This window comes from Phodopus roborovskii, unplaced genomic scaffold (assembly GCF_943737965.1).
Source record: "Phodopus roborovskii unplaced genomic scaffold, PHOROB, whole genome shotgun sequence".
NCBI lineage: Eukaryota > Metazoa > Chordata > Mammalia > Rodentia > Cricetidae > Phodopus > Phodopus roborovskii.
The window spans coordinates 10,435,537-10,454,272 of record NW_026126448.1 but is presented as its reverse complement, the minus strand read 5'-3'; the positions used below and the strand labels follow the sequence as shown (position 1 = coordinate 10,454,272).

The 18,736-nt window shown below is 42.4% G+C and overlaps 1 protein-coding gene across 8 annotated transcripts in view; it reads right to left on the bottom strand.

Annotated features, from left to right (window-relative positions):
• The window catches only part of Scmh1 (Scm polycomb group protein homolog 1), a 118,645-nt gene extending 108,536 nt beyond the window's left edge, over positions 1 to 10,109 (bottom strand). For 5 of the 8 annotated variants that reach the window (XM_051188662.1, XM_051188663.1, XM_051188665.1 and 2 more), the window contains exon 1: positions 9,951 to 10,106. The gene's annotated coding sequence lies outside the window, so the exon portion shown is untranslated. Of the gene's footprint in view, positions 1 to 9,950 lie in introns of all 8 variants that reach the window. The other 3 variants (XM_051188671.1, XM_051188672.1, XM_051188668.1) reach the window with 3 other exon arrangements.
• Between the last annotated feature and the right edge of the window lie 8,627 nt (positions 10,110 to 18,736).

Sequence of the window (18,736 nt, the reverse complement as noted above, 5' to 3'; positions counted from 1 at the left end):
GACTTTCTAACCATCAAGCCATACAACAATTTCCAGATTGTTGAGCTTTTGCTTTTTAATTGAGTGTATGGGAGTGAGCAGTGCACACCATTGCAGAAGCCAGAGAGGCATTGAATCCTCCAGGAGCTGGAGTTACAGGAGGCTATAATTGACCCAATGTGGATTCTGGGAACTGAGTTCAAGTCTTCTGTAAAAGCAATACACACTCTTAATCACTGAATCATCTCCCCAGACCCCAACTTCCAGATTATTAAACTCTGCTTCTAAGTTCTCTTCCATCCTCTCTGCTGTGAAGTATTTAAGGCTGAAATGCTGGAGAGTATCTAGAAACCCCTTACTTGGTCTTGAAGTCCACTAAAAACAACAGGATAAGTTCTATTTCTGTTTAAAAACACACACACACACACACACACACAGAAGGTACAGACAGAACAAACAAAATTGTCAATATCAATTCTGGTTAACTAAGAGGAACTATGATTATAGACTGCAAAGGATAAAAATTCCTTCATGTTGACCTACCAAAATTTAAATATAGAGACCCATTTTGAATAATATCTGACTCCATCATCTTCTCAATTAAATTGAATTACACTCACCAATCCAGAGAACTGGAAGGTTGGATAATTAGTATTCTGAGAGAGCTTAACTACCATCTTGGCATCCTGTACTTAAAGCACATGGCTTTTTTTTTTTTTTAAGTCAATACTGTCTTTTTAATAGTTCTGATTTGACCACCTTGGGATTTTCACATTGATGACTATTCTCTTTTAACTCACTGTTGTTCCCTTGACATTCAAAACCAATTTTGCTTATAAGCTTATTGACTGGGTGCATAGCTATGGTTCCTGGTTGCCAAAGTTCAAATCTCAGTTTTATCATTAGCCAACCTTGTGACCTTGGGCAGATTATGTTCTCTACAGCTGTTCAGTGCTATACAGGTAAGTGCTGTTATACCTGTTACTCTTAATCCTTCCTCCAAGGCATTTTGTTGGCTCCACTATTCCATTCAAAGGGGTCTTTACCTCTTCCTATCTGAGAGTTCATATGCTATGAAGCCTCACACACTTTGGAGCCTCTTGCTACTGCAAAGGTCCTCTTCCTCTTCTGCCTGAGCAGAACCTTCGTTGCATTTAAATGCATTTCAACCAGTGCATTTGTTATGCTAGACTCAGAGTTTAGGTCATTTAAAGCAGCCTGTATTAGGCTACTTTAGACCTACAAAACCAGAAATTTTATATGATTCAACTTAATTATATCTTTTTATACTTCTGTTATCTTCTTCCTGTGCTACACTCATAAAAGGGCTGTTACATTGTTGCTTAAAATACAAATGGTAAGACCAGATTTTTAAAGTATAATGAATAGGTACATATATTCACTATTCAGTTAAAACACAACTTAAGTTTTATATACTTATTTTCTGAAATTTACTCTGTATTCAAACTTTTATGATATTTACTCAAGTTCATTCATTTTAATTATATGTAATTATATTAAGTAAAGTGTCAACATTTTCATTCTTTTATTGAAAGACATTTGAACTATTTTTTGTTTGTTTTTTGAGACAAGATCTCTCTATGTAGCCCTGGTTGTCCTGGAGTTTGCTATGTAGACCAGGCTGGTCTTGAACTCACAGAGATCCACCTGCCTCTGCCTCCCAAGTGCTGGGATTAAAGTTGCACACCACCATGCCTGGTTTACTTACACTCTATTTAATTTTGTTCTTCACTCTGGATATTTTCTCCTGATTTATCTTCTCATTCTTTACAACCCTCTCCAGTTATACCTAATCAGTTATCAAACTTATCTCTTATATTTTAGGTTTTAGGTTGTGAGCCTAGCCTTTAATGGCTGAGCCACCTCTCCAGCCCTCAAGCTTATCTCTTAAGTTTTTAATTTTAGTTATAAATTTTTTTAGTTCCATATTATTCTCCTACTAGGTTGCCTCCTTACTCCCTTTCAAGCTCATGGCCTTTCTTCAGGTCATAGCAGTGTCTGAACACAAATGAATTTTTATTTGTGTCTAATAATATTTGTTGATTAGTGAACAAATGAATCTTGGAAAAATAAAAAAAATAAAATAATGTGTCAAAGCTCAAATACTCTCTTGCTTTGGGATTATTACTGTATGTAAGGTTTTATACTCCTAAAAAAATTTTTTTTGACAGAATTTCACAGAAATTAGAATTCTAAACTTCTAAATTATTTGTTCAAGAATGAATATATTGGCTCTTCTGTTTTTTTTCTATAATACTGAACAGGGTACAATGGTTAAAATAGTCTTATTTCCACCATGTTAGAATGTTCCAGAGGAAACGTTTATGTAAGTGTTTTAGTTAGGGTTTCTACTGTTGTGATAAAAGCAATTTGGGGAGGTTAGGGTTTACTTCATCCTACACTTCCTTATCACGGGCTATTATCAATAAGTCAGGGCAGGGACCTGAAGGCAGAGACTGATAGAGAGACCATGGAGGGATGCTGCTTGTTGGCTTGCTCACTATAACTTGCTTACCGCTCTCTTATACCACTCAGGACCAACTGCCTAGTGGTGACACTGCCCATAGTCAGCTGAGGTTCCCTCTTCCCAAATGATTCTCTCTAGGTTGTGTCAAGTTGACATAAAACTAGCCAGAACAATAAACATGGTGAAAGCAACTCTAATAAAACATTCTACAAAAGCACCTGGGAATGTGGCTATAATAAGCCAAGCATCAAAAACCACTGTGGATAAAATGAAAATATGTGTATATGTTTTCATTTTTAAAAAATGAATAATATTTATAAATAAACACAGAGGGTAAAAATAGTAGAGCAGCCTTTATAGCATCAGAAATTTAAGAAAATTAATTCATGATGACTTTCACAAGAACCACCAAGTATATCAAGTTTTTAGAAAGGTCAAAAGAGGCAATGAGTCACTCTGGACAAAGTGTAGAGTATAGTAAGACCTGGTTTTGAGGAGTCATTCTGACACTTCCTAGCTGTTCGAAATTGGGCATATCATTTCTTCCATCTGCTTCCGTGTTTTCTCAGAAAATGCTGTTGACAATGTCTGGCACCCCATTGACAGAATTAGTACACACTTCAAATTTTAAAAAAAAATGTATACAACATCTGTCAATATTCTGGAGTCACCTGTCCTTCCCTACCTTCTTCCTTCCTACCATAACCTGCAGAAACCCTGTAACTCCTAGGCAGAACTGGACACTAACTGCTCTGAGGTGGGTATTAATTTGCTTGTGCTATTGTAACAAATGCTGAAAAGAAGGTGGCTTACCTACTGAGGGAGATATGGCTGACAGCTGTTTGTGAAGCACATATGGGTAGCTAAACATAGGCTAACACTCAGAAGAAATAGCAGGACTGCAGTTGCTTGTTAGGAGAATGTGGTGGAGGGCAGGCAAGGGGAGAAAAGTTCTCACCCAAACACTACATGCAGTGATGTAGCCAGCCAGGTACCCAAACACCAAAGGGCACTGAAACCCAAGGGGAAAAGAAAATGTTTTATGAAAGGGGATAATCATGAAAGTAAAATGCTGCCAAGGTTGGAATGTGCTGCTTTTAATACCTTTGCCCACTTTAGCACTAAGGAGGAAACTGATGACCTTGACTAGAGCAGTTCCAGAGTCTCTGCCGCTTTACTGTGGTAACTGAGACAAATTCCTAAACCTTTAAATCTGTTTCTTTTATTTTTGAAGTAAGAAGACTATTATCTCATGAATACTTGAGAAATTGATATAAGCAGCAATAATTACTATATCCATGAATGTAATTTATGACAGTCCTACAACGTACCAGACACTGTACAGAGCTCCTTCATACAGATTATGAAAAAAATTAAAACTAACAGAAATCTTGAGATGCTATAGCACCTAATAGGTACTCTATTATCCTCATTTTCAGACAAGGAAACTGAACCTTACTAAGTTAAGGAACAGTAAAAACATAAAGGTGGAGGGCCTTCAAGATGGCTCAGCATGTAAAAGTGCTTGCTGACAAACCTGATGACATGAGTTCAAATCCCAGGATCTCTGACCTTCATGTGTGCACTAACCCCCCACACACACTTAAAATAAAATGTAATAAAGAGGAATAATAAGAAAGTTTATAACTTATATACAACTTAAGTTCATAACGGATAAGCAATTTACAAGATTTATTTCATTGATAAGTTGTGTGTGTGTGTGTGTGTGTGTGTGTGTGTGTGTGTGTGTGTAGAGAGAGAGAGAGAAGAGAAAGAGGTTAAGGATTAAGAAAAGAGAGGGATCAGAGATTTTAGCTTAGACAAACAGGAAAATACAGATATATAGTTTAAAGCAACTTCGTTAAAAGAATATGAGACAACTACCTTTTTTTAAGCAGTTGGCCTATATAGGTAGAGATTAAGAATTAAGGAGATCAGAAGCCTGAAAAGACAGTATTTTTTACATATAACATCACAGAATATAAGACAATATAGCAAAGGCCCAGTGTCAACAATACATGTAAACAGTGTGGTTTGTCTCAGGTTCAGTAAAACAGATGCAGACTTTGCGTCAAAAAGGTTTATGACTTCAGCCAGACAGGGACACACACACATACACACACACACACACACACACACACACACACACACACACACACACACACAAAATGGAGCATGGTACTAAAGGGTAATGGCAAGAGAGTGAATAAAAAAGTATATGAAAGAAAATTGAGCTGGAAAGGGAAGGGAGTGAAAAGATCAAGGAACAGATCTAATGAGAATAACCAACAGCCAGGTAAAGCAGAAATTCTACGAAGCGGCACACCTTCATTTATCATTTTAGAGGTGGGCCAGCTCTAGGTGATATAAGGTGACACAGGGAAATGGATTACATATAGAGATAATCTCTTGAATAGAAGAAGCCAGTGTATAAGAGGAAAATTAACCCACGAATACCAAAGTCACTCGGAATGAGGAAAATATCAGAGATGGTTAGGAGACAGTGTATGCCTAGGCATAAATGATAAAGAGCTAACCAGGGCATTTTAACAAGAAAGAAAAGACATGGTGTGGAAATTGTGGTAACAGAAAAATTAGGTATCCTAAACTCTCCCACAGAGATGGTTTAGGAAAAAGAACTGTAGTAGTTAAAAGGGTTACAGAACAATTAACTGTGGTCCCGGCCAGAACTACAGGTGTACACACAGCACCATCAGTGAAATAAATGGTCAACAATACAAGAAACATGCGTTCAGAAGAACATGTACAAATGTTTGAGAAGAAAAGAATATGGCTTAGGAGAGAGAGGCAGTCAGGCCGGATGAGAATAAGAATACCAAAGATGACAAATGATTGAAGAGGCTGGGAGACCAAGAGTTGCTGGATTGATCTGACCATGAAGTTTCAGAGCAATTAACTCTAGAACGTCCCTGATAGCTAGAGTTAGCACTAAAGCTTTGACCAAGGTTATCAATTACAGATGAGGAAAGAGGGACCCAACATTTCACTGCCTTAAGTGACCAATGATTGACAAGAACTTTACACTAATTCTTTTAGTTCAACCGTAATTATACCTTCCCTCATTTTATAAAGAAGCTGAGTATCTGAAAATCAAAGTAATGTGCCTCTATGCAGGATTTAATGGCAAGATTCTAGTCTTAGCAACACTGGGAGATCTGAGCTTTGTTTTTAACTCTAAATCAGTACAGTGGGAAAGAATCTTGCCAATAAAATTCAGAGTTTGACTGAGCCTATCTACCAAATAGGGTTATTGCAAGGATTAAACGATAGCTCCAAAACAAAATATAATACTTTGTTAACCTGAAATTGGCCTACTTGAGAACTTATTTTCAAATGTGGAATTTATTTACTTCAAACAAAAACCTAAACTTCTAAATTAATGTCTATATGAACACATAGTAAACTGAGGTAGGTGGAGACAATGTACAACCCATTGCTCACTAATATATCAGAAAGCAATTCCAAACTTGATAGTGTCAAGGCTTTCACAGAATAGTCCAAGTAAGTCCATAGATATAGTCACATATCTCATTTTTTTAATTACATACCAAAGTTATGTCAAAACTAATGATTTTAAACAAAAATACTCTATATTTGAAATACTTGGTAGCTAGACATAATTATTATTTAATCTACTGAAATTTGATCTCCAGGAACCAAATTTATTTTGAATGTAAAGACTAACTTTTTTCCAAATATTGAAAAAATGATTGCTCTCTTCTCTGAACTGTTACTCTACTTTTACCTCCCTAATGTAAAAGAAATAGTATTCTGTCTAATAATTCCAGTATGTGTGGATGAAGAAAACTTTATTTCTGCAAGCAGAACATAAGTCCATTAAAAGTAGGGGTAAGAAAATTAACATTTACTTCATATCTATGAAGAGTCAATTGTTTTTCTAGTGACTGTTTTTCATGTAAACATTGTGAAACTCTATGAAAATAAGAATTTGTTTATTTTTTTTTTTTTTTTATAGCTCAGGGATTTGCAGTCATAAGGCTAAAAACACCTAGATAAGAATCTTGGTTTTTCTAAATCCAAAACCTGGACTTTTTCTACTAAACTGTCCCAAACCATGGTTAAATCTCACTGCTTTATCTAATTGTTTCCTACTCACCTACTAATCATCAGAGAAAAACCCCTTGTCATTATATATGGGAAGAAAGGATTCAATACAGGGTATCTGCCCTTACTTTCAAGACTCAAGAAAAAAAGCAAACAATAATTGATGTGAGTCCTGAATAAAAATAAAGAGATCAGAACCTTGTATGTAAGAAGGAAAAAGTAAAATAAAAAAAAAAAAAAACATTACTTATCCACTCCTGTGTTTTAAAACTCCTCCTTGGAGGTTTGTACCATCTGGCTATACCGATTTCTGCTAGACTGCCTCATGTGTCATCTACTACCTCAATTATTCCTTTATCTTTATTGCACCTGGGTCACAATTTTCCTCTTTTCCCCATCCCATCATCCTAAATCACTCTGCTTTCCACACAAGATGAATTAAATATATACTATCCTCACAGCTCCTTGTCATACTCCACTTCACTGACCTTCGCGTCTGTTGTATTTTAGTTACTCACCCCCCCACCCATTCCTAGTTGTTACCTAGAACAGCTTCATACTCCATATCAGACAACTCTATTTTTAATAATAAACCAATATTTCATTTTCTGACCACAATCTCTTCCACATTTTATTTGTTCCCTGCTCTAACTCAAGAAATTGCTAAATATAAAAATAAATAAAGTTAAAAATTCTCTTCTTCAAATGTTTCCTGTTTAAGTTAATACCACCATTGCTTGGTCATCCTAGCCAAAGGTCTGAGTACATCACTAGTCATTCCCTCTTTCTTTTCCTCTCTATTTTTAATATTACTTTGACTATGTCTAGTTTTTTTCTATAAGCCTTTCAGTTATTAAAGAACATCACCTACTAAATTAACATATACATACATACATACATACATACATACATACATACATATTCCACCATGACACGGCTTCTGTCTGGCTGAAGCCTCATAATTTACTGTTTTATCTTTATTCTTATTGGCGTCACAGAATGCTGTGGTTTTTGTGTGGGTCATTTCTTTTCTCACACTTTTCCTTTACTTATGCATATTCTACTCTTCTTGGCCCCCTTATAATTGAGCCTGGGCTCCTCAGACCTTTCTTCAATGCCTGTCTAGTTCAAGGGCTCTCACTTTCAGACAACCAAAACATTCTCTGCATAGTTCTTAACTTTTACTGAGATAACCTATGTAAGCACCACATTGACCCAGCTCCACAATGATTAGGAATGTCTTATCTTTGTGTAGCCTGCTTAGCACCATATGCAACACAATGCCTGGCATATGGTAGTTTTAAATATAACGGTTAATAAGGCAGCAAGTTTGAACATCATTGTAATGGTCACACCAGTGTTTTCTGATCTACGCAGTTCTAAACAGAATGGTGCTACAATTTTTTTAACCAATTTATACAAAAGTAAAACAGCATTTGTGCAAACATGCCAGAAATTAACATCTGACATATGCATGGGGCTAGAGAGATGACTCTGTGGTTAAGATCATGTACCTCTCTTCCAGAGGACCCAAGCTCAGCTCCTAGCACCCATCTTTCAGTCAGCTGATAAGTGCTTGCAACTCCAACTGTAGGGTACTAATTCCTCTGCTTTTCATGGGCAACACACAAACACAAACACACACACAAAAATAAATCTTTTAAAATTTTTTGACATCTGTGCTACAAACTTTAAAACCACCAACCAACTCAAGAAACAAGGACATAAGAACAAGGATGAAGACAGTTCTGACTGCTGGTAGTTCCTGCCTCAGTGCTCCCTTGGATCTTGAACAAGGCCCCAGACACAAGAGTTTAGCATTTTATCTACAAGGCCATCACTTCTCTAATGGGCTTAAGAAATTACTCATTTGCAGGTTGCTTAGGCAAGGGTTTGAGAAATTGATAAAAAGATCATTTTAAAGTACTTTAACCCTGTTTGCCACCAAGGCTAAGTGACTTTTTAAAAAGGAATGATTTAAAATGAGCAACAAAAAGTGTTGTTTTTCATAGCAGGTTAAGGCCTTCTGTTGGCAGAAAAAAAAAAAAGCACAGAGTTCATTGTAATAAGGCAGTCCTCTCTCCAAGCAAATATTAAATTGTAGTTTGGCACCAAACTAGGTCTCAGGCCTTTTTAGAGCAAAAATAACATGCTCTTTATTTCCATGATATAGTACACTATAAAATCTCTTGATATATACATTAGCTCACTTGATGAAATGTTCAGACATTTTTTAAAAAGTTATTTTAAAGGAAGAGAAACCACAAAACAGGATGAGAATTTCTTTTAGCTTGGGTGAACACATGCTACTAGACAGCTTTCCCTCACCCCCACCCCCTTATGTTCAACACAGCACAGAAATGAGGAACGGAGTGCACTTTCTATTTATTTAAGAAGGTCAGTCCTTGAGGGTCAAAGAGCTTCCTTCAGAAATGATCGAGTTTGTTCTCTCTGCTCACAATAAGCTCTACTATGAGGGCGATATGGGCAAACTAGCTCTCATCAAAGGAGCGGATCAAAGACCAGAGTAAGAGACACGACTAAAAGAATTGGGAGTTAGCCAAAACAAGACTCAGGGGACTGGATTGCTATCTTCACTCTTAACAGCTGCCCACAGGGGAAACGAAGCAGAAAGACGGGGCACAGCTGTTTCTTTCCACTTATAGCCAAATCTATCCAGGAGCTGACTAAGTTACCTTGGAACGGTATTAGGACAGAGAGCCGTCCTAATAGGTTCGCCAAATTATTGAGGTATTATTTGGGATTTTTAAAGATACTTCCGTTCCTAATAGGCGGAGAGTGGAAGAACCTGGATGACTGTTCTCTTTGCGTTCGGGATGCTAAGGGGCTCACCCATCTGCTTGGGGACCCCTTTTCCTGCTGTGCTCCCTGGCTGTCAGCCGTTCCCCGTCTCAGGTTCGAGACCGCCAGGTGCGGGCCAGGCTCCCGGCACAGGCAGGTGGCACACACTGAGTTCTCTCAGGCCCGAGACGCAAGCACACAGACCGCTCCAAACCCTCCCTGCGCCCTCGACCCTCGGTCCTCCGCCGCCGGGACCCAGGCGATTCTCTCCCGCGACGCGTCCCGCCAGCCTGAGAGAGGCTCCGCTCCGCACGCGGCCCGAGCCAGGCTCCCGGATCCGCCCCAGTCCCGCTGTCCCTTCGGAAGGGGCCCTGGGCCAGCACCGGCGCGCCGCGCCCCCAGCCGACCCCGGCGCGTCGGGCCGCGGCCGGACACTGGGCCCGAGCGGATGTCGCGCAGGCCGCCGGGGCTCGGGCCGGGTTGACACAGCCGCCCGAGGGCCGCGGGGTCACCGGGCGGGGGCTCCCTCTGGCCAGTCGCCGTAGGCGTCTCCTCGGGGCACGGGCTCTGCCGGCGGCGGCTGCGAGGCGCTTACCTGAGGGCGACAGCGGCGCGGGGCGCGGGGTGCGGGGGCGCGGGCGGCTCACTCCTTTCCAGCCGCCATGTTTCCGCTGTGCAGGGAGCGAGCGAGGACGCCGGCAGGGGCGGGCGGCGGCTCAGGAGAGCGGCGCGGATGAGGCGGCGGGCGGCGGGCGGCGGGCGGCGGGGGCTCCACCGAGGCGGCGGCGGCCGAGGGGCGGGGGCGAGAGCTGCGCGGCCCCGCCCGCCAGAGACTCCCGCCGCGAGGTGGCGCGCGCCGGGGCCGTTGGGCTCGCGCGCGCGGGGCGGCGGGAAGGAGCGACCCCGCTCGCGCCTCGCTCCTGGCTCCTCGCGCCTCGCGCCTCCCGCCTCGCGCCCGCCGGCCCTAGGCGCCCGGCCCCATTGTATTGCTCCGGTCTCCCGGACGAATGACGTCTTCTGAGATCCCGCTTTCGAATCCCGTCGGCCTTCAGCCCCCTACCCGGCCGCTGGCCGACGATGGAGTGACCTTCTCCCAATGCCCCGGCGAGAAAGGTTTGATGTGAGGAGCAAGTGTGCCCGGAGACTGCAACAGCGTTAACGAAAGCAGACGTTCTCTTTTGCGCTGGAATGGGCTTTGCACCTTGGTGTGCCAGACATGGTGACCCCGGGGTCAGTCTTCCAGCGGTACCCTGCCCCCACACACCATTGTGCTTCGTGGACATGATGTTTTAGCTGCGTGGAAACTGTAGTTCAAAGAGGTGAAGTTACTCACCCAAGGTCACACAGCTTCAAAGGCAGTGCTGCTGCTGACTGAGGGCCAGGGCTAGCGGGGTGTGTGTGTGTGTGTGTGTGTGTGTGTGTGTGTGTGTGTGTGTGTGTGTGTGTGTGCAGTGCTGCTGCTGACTGAGGGCCAGGGCTAGCGGTGTGTGTGTGTGTGTGTGTGTGTGTGTGTGCAGTGCTGCTGCTGACTGAGGGCCAGGGCTAGCGGGGTGTGTGTGTGTGTGTGTGTGTGTGTGTGTGTGTGTGTGTGTGTGTGTGTGTGTACGCTGTCAACTTGAAACAAATCTGGACATACCTCAGAAGAGGGAATCCCAACTGAGGAATTATCTCCATCAGATTGGCGTGTCAGCAGTCTGTGTGGGGCTCTTTCTTGACTAATGATTGATGTGGGAGATGCTGCCCTTGGACAGTGGTCCTAGGTGGTATAAGGCAAGCAGGCTAAGAGCGCCATGGCAAGCAATCGAATAAAGCAGTGCTCCTCCATGAGGCCTCCTTCAGTTCCTGTCTCTCCAGGTCACTGCCCTGACTTCCCTCCACGATGGATGGTGCTGGGGAAGTGGAACCCAAATGAACCCTTTCCTCCCTGAGCTGCTTTCTGTCCTGGTCTTTATCTCAGCGATGGAACCAAAAGTAGCAACCGAGGGTTCCAAGAAAGCAGTGCTTGGGCCCAAACGCGTTCAAGCTGGCTCCCAAAGAAGCTGCAAGGGAGTGCATCTCGTTCAGGAAAAGGGATGGCTGAGGGCAAAGGTGTCAAGATGTAGCAGGGATGGCTCTCAGGGGTATGAGAGGCTCCAGGAATCTGGTGGTGATGCCCTTAAAAGTTAGAGAGGGAAGGGAAGCCTAAACACACCTTGCACATCTGAATTAGAGCTTTGAATTGTTTATGTTTTGTTTTGTTTTAAAGTCCATGGTAATGTGTGGTCTTGAGACTCAGGGTGTCCCTGAGGCCTTTTCAGGGGTCAGTGAACTGAGATGTCTTTTTCCTAATAATGCTTTCTTGGGAGGACAGCATGCAGGATCCCTGTGCCCACAGAGCTCCAGGAAAACCAGAAATGTTAAGCAGGTAAACAGCATCCCTCCATGGCCTCTGCATCAGTTCCTGCCTCCAGGTTCCTGCCTTGCTTGAGTTCTTGACCTAACTTTCCTCAGTAGTGAAATTGAAGTGTAAGCAAAATAAAACCCTTTCCTTCCCCCAGTTGCTTCTGGCCATTGTGTTTCATCACAGCAATAGAAACCTTAACTAAGTGTAAGCAATCCAAATTTACCAGGATCTCATTGAATAGCCTCTGAACTAGGGTCTCAGGGGCTATGTATGTGAGGCTAGCCAGGGTGGCAGCTGAGCAGGGTGGTTGGAGCTAACCTTACCATCCCTGGCTTCTGTTTCCTTCTCTTTCAAATGTGGTGGCACTCCCAACACTTGAGCCAGAAAATCACCAGTTCAAATCCAGCCTGGCTACATAGTGAGACCCTGCCTCAAAAGCAAAACAATAAAAAACAAAGAGCAGAGAGTGCTTTAGAATGGGGGTAGGTATCAGATGCCTGTCTCACATCGTTACTGAAAGGATTAACTCAAGGCATTTGACATTTATCATCAGCCCTCTGCTCAGACTTGCTTGTTTTAGGCTCCCGTTTTAGTAAACAGTTCTGAATGGAGCCCTTCAGATTCACGGGTTAAGAAGTAGTGACTTCATAAACTACCTCCATCTTTGCCAGTCATCTAGGGGTAGAACTATGGTAGTTGTGTTAGTCTGTTTTCTGGCATTGTGACAGAGTACTTGAGAGAAGTCAAAAGAACAAAGGTTTATTGGGGCTTGCAATTTCAGAGGTTTCCATGCACTGTTACTTCACCTGGTTGCTATCTGTTAAATGCATGTATGTATTTATATATGTATGTGTGTGTATATATTATATGCATGCATATGTTTATATATATGTGTACATGCCTGTGCATGCACCAATAGAGGCCAGAGGCTGAGATCCAGTGTCATTTTCTATTGCTTTCTATCTTATTATTGAACTTAGAGCTCGCTGACTAACTCGGCTGGGTTGCCTGTCTTCACCCCTAAGGTGTTGGGGAGATGTGTGCCACTGTGCTGAGCTTTCACATGGGTGCCTTGTGCTTTCACAGAAAGCACTTTGCCCACTAAGCCATCTCCCAAGCCACTGCCCATTTGCTTTTATGTGTGTGGTAAGGAAGCAATAAGAGAGCTGACTTTTATAGCAAAGCCCTCCTCCCCAGACCCATTAAGTTTTGAATCTGTTGATTTATCCACTCATGGGGTTAGATCATTCATGATCCAATCACTTCCCAAAGTCCCACCTCTGAACATTGCTTCACTGAGGACCAAGCCTTCCACACATTAACTTTTAGGAGGCATTTAAGATCCAAATCATAATGGTGGTTTTGAAATGACTTCCTGTCCTTATCCAGATCCAATAAAGTAACTATAGGGGTTGTAACCCAACTCCAGACCGTGTTCTCTCCAACTTGCCTCCCACAGCTACCAGATCCTGGCAGCATGTCTCCTAGTTCATAAAACTTAATAAGACCTCATTAGCAATGGGACACAATCCAAACTTCTCAGCCTGGCATCCAAGGCTCTCCATGGTATAACCACAGGCTTCCCTTCTAAATTTATTACCCACTATCCTTCTCTCTTCATCTTTGATTGACTTGTTTTCTACGTCTAGGCTTGTCCATATACTTTCCATCTTAGAATGCTTTTCTCCCTGTCTCCGTGTATCTGAGTCTTCCCTAGAGCTTAAGCCCCCAACTTAATACTGCCTTCACACAGTCTTCCATGTCTTTCCATGATCTTGAGTATCAAAGCATTTACAGTGTTTACTATGAGCCAGGGACTCATTAGTTGCTTCCCATATTCTGTCTTCACTCATTCATGGGGTGCTGACCTTTTGCAACAAACCTGTGTACTAAGCAGTGTTGTGATTTATATTTTATAGTTAAGAAAACTGAAGCACAAAATAAGTGAATTGTCCCCAGGTCAGGCCAGTAAGTAGTGGGCACCACAAAGGAACCCAAGCATTCTGTTTAGCCCTCTCTCAACCACTGTTTAAGTGCGAAATCATCTTTCCTATCCCCCAATAGCACTCACAGCTTGCCATGCAATATTCTCTAAGGGCAATTCAATACTTTATGTCTCATTGCTAGGTTACATGATTTATTTTGCCTGCATACACAGTAAGTTTCTTAAAAGCATAATCAATGCTTAATCTGGCAGACCATTTGTAAATATTTCTAAACGAACGCATATACAATAGAAGACTAGTATGGAAAAATATGAGTGATCTGTAGCAAGATCAACCAGCAATTGTCCTTGGGTTAAATCTGACCCCTCCTATTTGTGTTTGGACAGAAACTAAAAATGGCTTGACATTTGAAATTTTATAGTTTATTTGTTGTGTATAGGGAAGAAAGAAGAAGAAACAATAAAAGGAGGAGGAGAGAGCGGGCACATACGATACGTGTCATGGTGCACATGTGGAGGTCAGAGGTTAATTTTTAGGGAGCTGGTACTCTCCTTCCAACTTTTATGAGGCGGGGTCTCTGCTACTGTTTCTATTGCTGTGTCTGCTGTATACTCACAGCTAGCTGGCCTGAGCTCCCAGATCACTGTCCTGTCTCTGCCTCCCATCTTCTAGTGGGGGTGCTGAGATTACTGAGGTCATCACCACATCAACATTTTGCCTGGTTTGGAGGTTTGAGCTCAGGTTGTCAGGCTTGCACAGCAAATGCTTTGACCTGTTGATCCATGTCCCCAGCTTTGCTCTTACATTCTGAATCACTGAAAGAAAAAGGAAATCATGCTGGATGTGACAGTACACATCTGTTAGCCCAGTACTTAGGAGCTGCAGACAGGAGGGTTAGGAGTTCAAGGGTATCTTTGGCTACATAATGAGGTCTAGGCCAGTTTGTCTCAAAATAACAGCTGAACAGACAGAAGGAATCAAGAGAAGAGAAGAAGCCAAGCAGTGGTCACTCCTGCCTCTAATCCCAGCACTCGGGAGGCAGAGGCAGGCTGATCTCTGTGAGTTCAAGGACAGCCTGGTCTACAAAGCTACACAGAGAAACTCTGTCTCCAAAAAAAAAAAAAAAAAAAAAAAAAAGAGAGGGAGGGAGAGAGAGAAGAGTACATCTCACAGCATAGGAAACTCATGTGACAACATTTTGTCATAGTCCAACTAGGCTTCCGGTGGAAGCCTTTGTGCTGCAATGGGTCTTATGACCTACAGAGCCTAAAGAGAGCCTTGATCTTGAACTGCAACATATCTTAACATGAAACATCTCAGAAACAACTGGACAGAAAGAATAAACAGTATGATGCGCATTAAAGTAAATGCCAGCTTTGTTGAGGGACACACCCATAGTAAAAATACATATAGGGATTTTTCAGGCAAGATCAGGTTGCAAGTAGAAAAAGTTTAATGTCCTAAGAGGTATCCTGATGGTGGTGCCTTGAGAGTAGAGAGTCTTAGAAGTCCTTCTGACCCATGTTTGGGGTACTTGCGTCTGATTACTTGATTCACTCCGGGGTGGCCTGGGAATATACTACTGAAGGGAGTATGGCTGCTTGTTTCTGTCCAGGGATCCTTCTATGTAAGGTCAGTTACTCTCATCCTTGGGAAAGCAAAGTGAACACAATGTGCGCATCCCGAGTCTTACCTACTCTTTTGTTCAGTGGAATTTTAGTTAGGACCTAGCACCTAGGTTGCTAGGGATACTTACAGCCTGAATCTGAGATGTTCCTTACCAGCAATGCTGTTGCTGCATGAGCAGTTAGCACAAACTTGCCAGCTTTAAACAATACCTACCAATTAGTTCTTAGCTCTGGAGGTCAGAACTCCTGGCCAGTGTACATGCATTCTCTGCTCAGTGTGTGCAAGGCTGAAATTAAGGCAACCAGAGCCCCAGTGAGGGAAAGGTCTGCTGTGAGTCCCTTTGGCAGAATTCTTTTTTTTATGTGGTGTCAGCACTGAGGCCCAGTGTTGCGCACTGTTAACTGAGAGCTGCTTTAGGGTCCTTGCCGTGAGGCTTCTTAGCTCATCAATGGAGAACCTCTCACACATTCACTTCCTCTCAGCCTTTGAATCATTTGGCTCTCCAGTCTGAGAATACTCCAACATGATAAATAAGAATCTGGGAAACGATAGGCTGATGGATGTTTATTAGGAGAGAAATCACTTACACCAGAAGCAGATGATTGCTGCAGGTTCCTGTCCCAAAGATGCTTCCGGATGCTCTCTGTCTCTGACCAGGAAGTAAGAGAGGGAGAGCTGGGGTCTGGGACGCCAGAGCTAGTCCCCCCAGGTCACACCTGTATCTGTCCCCACGTCTCAATGGGTATGGTTCATGCAACAGGTACGGGTGGGGTGGATATCTCACTACAATTCTCCTTTTAATATAAGAAAAGATTTAGGCTTGATACAAAACTGTATACAAAGACAATAAATATCAATCTCAAGGAAAGGAAAAATTAAGAAATACACACTTAAGCCCTATTGCCAGTGAGGTAACAGGAGCAAATGACAAGAACTATATATCCAGTTCTAGGGTGAAGGCATAACAGAGATTACTATAGAGTTGTCTTAAGCTAGAAAGTTTAAGTTTTGTTCCTAATATTTCTATCTAGGAAGAGAGAACAATAATTGTGACAGTCTAATGTACAACCCCATCAAAGACCTGAGAAGGAGGATAACAATACTAGGATAGGCAGCAGGTGAGCAGCTTCCAAAAGGTGCAGTGAAGACAGAAACAGCAGGCTACCTGGACAGTCACCTAAAGTCTCACAGTGATGTCAGGACAACCAGTTTTGGCTAAGGCCTAGAGTATCTGACAGACTACTACAGAAGCAGGGAGGTAGAAAGGCTGTCTTACCCTGACTTGGCAAGGTTCAGCAGTCTTCTGTTTGTCTCCTGCAAGCACAGTAGGACAGCACATCCAAAGTCAGTGGTTGAAGTAGGGGCAGTTATTTGCCCAAGAGGCCATTAGCTGAGAAGAGGATGGACATCAGTGCCCAACATACTCTCTGGAATAGCTAGGTGCTGTCAGGAGCAAATGTGTCTCATGTCAACGGAGTACTAATATTAAAACATGCCATATTCTTCAGGTCTATTAAGTGTTTGAAGATCAAACATCTATGTCTGACAAATCTCATAGTTATAAAAAACATGGGTGAAAATAATCTGTAATACTCTGGAACATAGCTATAGGAATGGTTAAAACTTCCCTAAGTAATTTAGCAAGGACAATGATTTTAGCAATATAACTATATGCTACTATATAACTATACTACATCCAACCTTTCAAAAGACCTGTAGCTGGCTCTTTGTAAACTCTCTAGGCTGAAGGGTTCTTGAGTCTGTTCATCTATAAAGGAAGAACAATGTACTTGCATCACAACTTGGTAAATGTTGACCCAATGGTGGCTCTTGAGTATTCTTTGCAGGACCATTAGATTAAATTGTTTTGTTTTGAAATAGTCTCACCATATAGCCTAGGCTGGCCTTGAACTCTGTGTAGCCTAGGTTGCCTTGAACTAATGATCCTCATTATAAGCTTGTGTCACCATAACCCGGATTTTATTTCTTACCAAACCATTAGACTCACAGATGCTTCTTGCACTCCATCTGTACCTGTCAGCTAGCTTCATCCTTAGGCACCTGTCAGAAACGTGTAGGAGGATGTCAAAGGTTAACCAGATTCTGATGCTAGAACTAGAGGTGACTTGGCCTGCCAATATGCATGCTTGAGTTCAGAAAGCAATTACACGACTAACCAAAGAAATATAAAGCAAGGATTCAGGTTGCCCTTAGGTGGTAAATTTCAGCAAATTCATTTAGCCACTCTGTGTGTTCAGAGCCCAGAGCCCACATGTTGACTGAGGAGCTGGTGGTTCTCAGTAACTACCAAGTGGCCCCATGTTTAAGACCATTGGGAGAAATACTGCATGTACTTCTCAAGGCATCTGGAGTCCAGTGGGGACAAACTATGAAATAAGACAGGAAAATGTATGTACCACGAGGGATATATAATCAAAATGCTGTTGTGTGTGGAAGAGACCCGAGAAGGGTTACAAAGGCAAGGCGGGATTTTAAATTGGTCTTCAGCAAGGGGGAAGAAAAGGTGATTAGAGGCTTGGGGTGGGGTTAAAGGAGTGGGGCCTTGTGTAGAGGGGTATAATAATACATGCATATGTGTGTGTATAATATAACACATACACATATATGTATAATATTTAACATAAAACTAAGGGATCAGTTAGAAGATGAGTGGTTTTGTGTGGCCAAAACAGAGGGTCCAAGCAGAGCTATGAGCTAGTTGTAGGGAAGCTGAAACATCAACTGAGAATTCCAAAAGTAGAGCAAGTGAGAAGAGAGGCGGGATAGGTACAGGGAACAGATGTTTGGTTAACTTTGCCAGGCTCTTGCTGTTGCCTTTGCCTGGAACATCCCTCCCTCATCAGTCTCCTGCAATGCTCTGCATCCTATGGCCTACCAAGTGCAGTCCCTTCCAAGAAGCCTTGTCCTGTCCTCTAGCTCTCAGTGACCACAGTGCACCATCTGACTCTTTCCAATGACATTAATCCCAGTGCACCTGCCAGGCAGGAATATGTAATCTACTTTTTTCCCAAGTCCTATACGTGCTATATGCTTGGTAAATAGTTTTAAGCTTTAACAGACTCCTCAAGTACTCTACCTGCATCTTCTGGGTACAAGACCATCGTGGTGCCTAGATATATCATAGGTTTGAATGTCTTTACTCAGGAATACCATGTGTTAAATGGTGCCTTAGAATTTGCTAGTCCTCATTTTACCAGTGTGGCCCAGAGAGGTGCAGTAAGGTCAAATAGTAAGGTTATGTTCAGAAATAAGGCATGTGAGGAGTTCGCCACAAGGTCTAACACTCCCCAGACTCTTGAACTTTCAGCCTTGAGCTGCTTGTAATTCCTCCCACACGAAAGCAAACTCCATTCTGTTCTTGTTTTGTCTTACCTGGAAGTTTTCTTCTTTCAGCTATCTTCA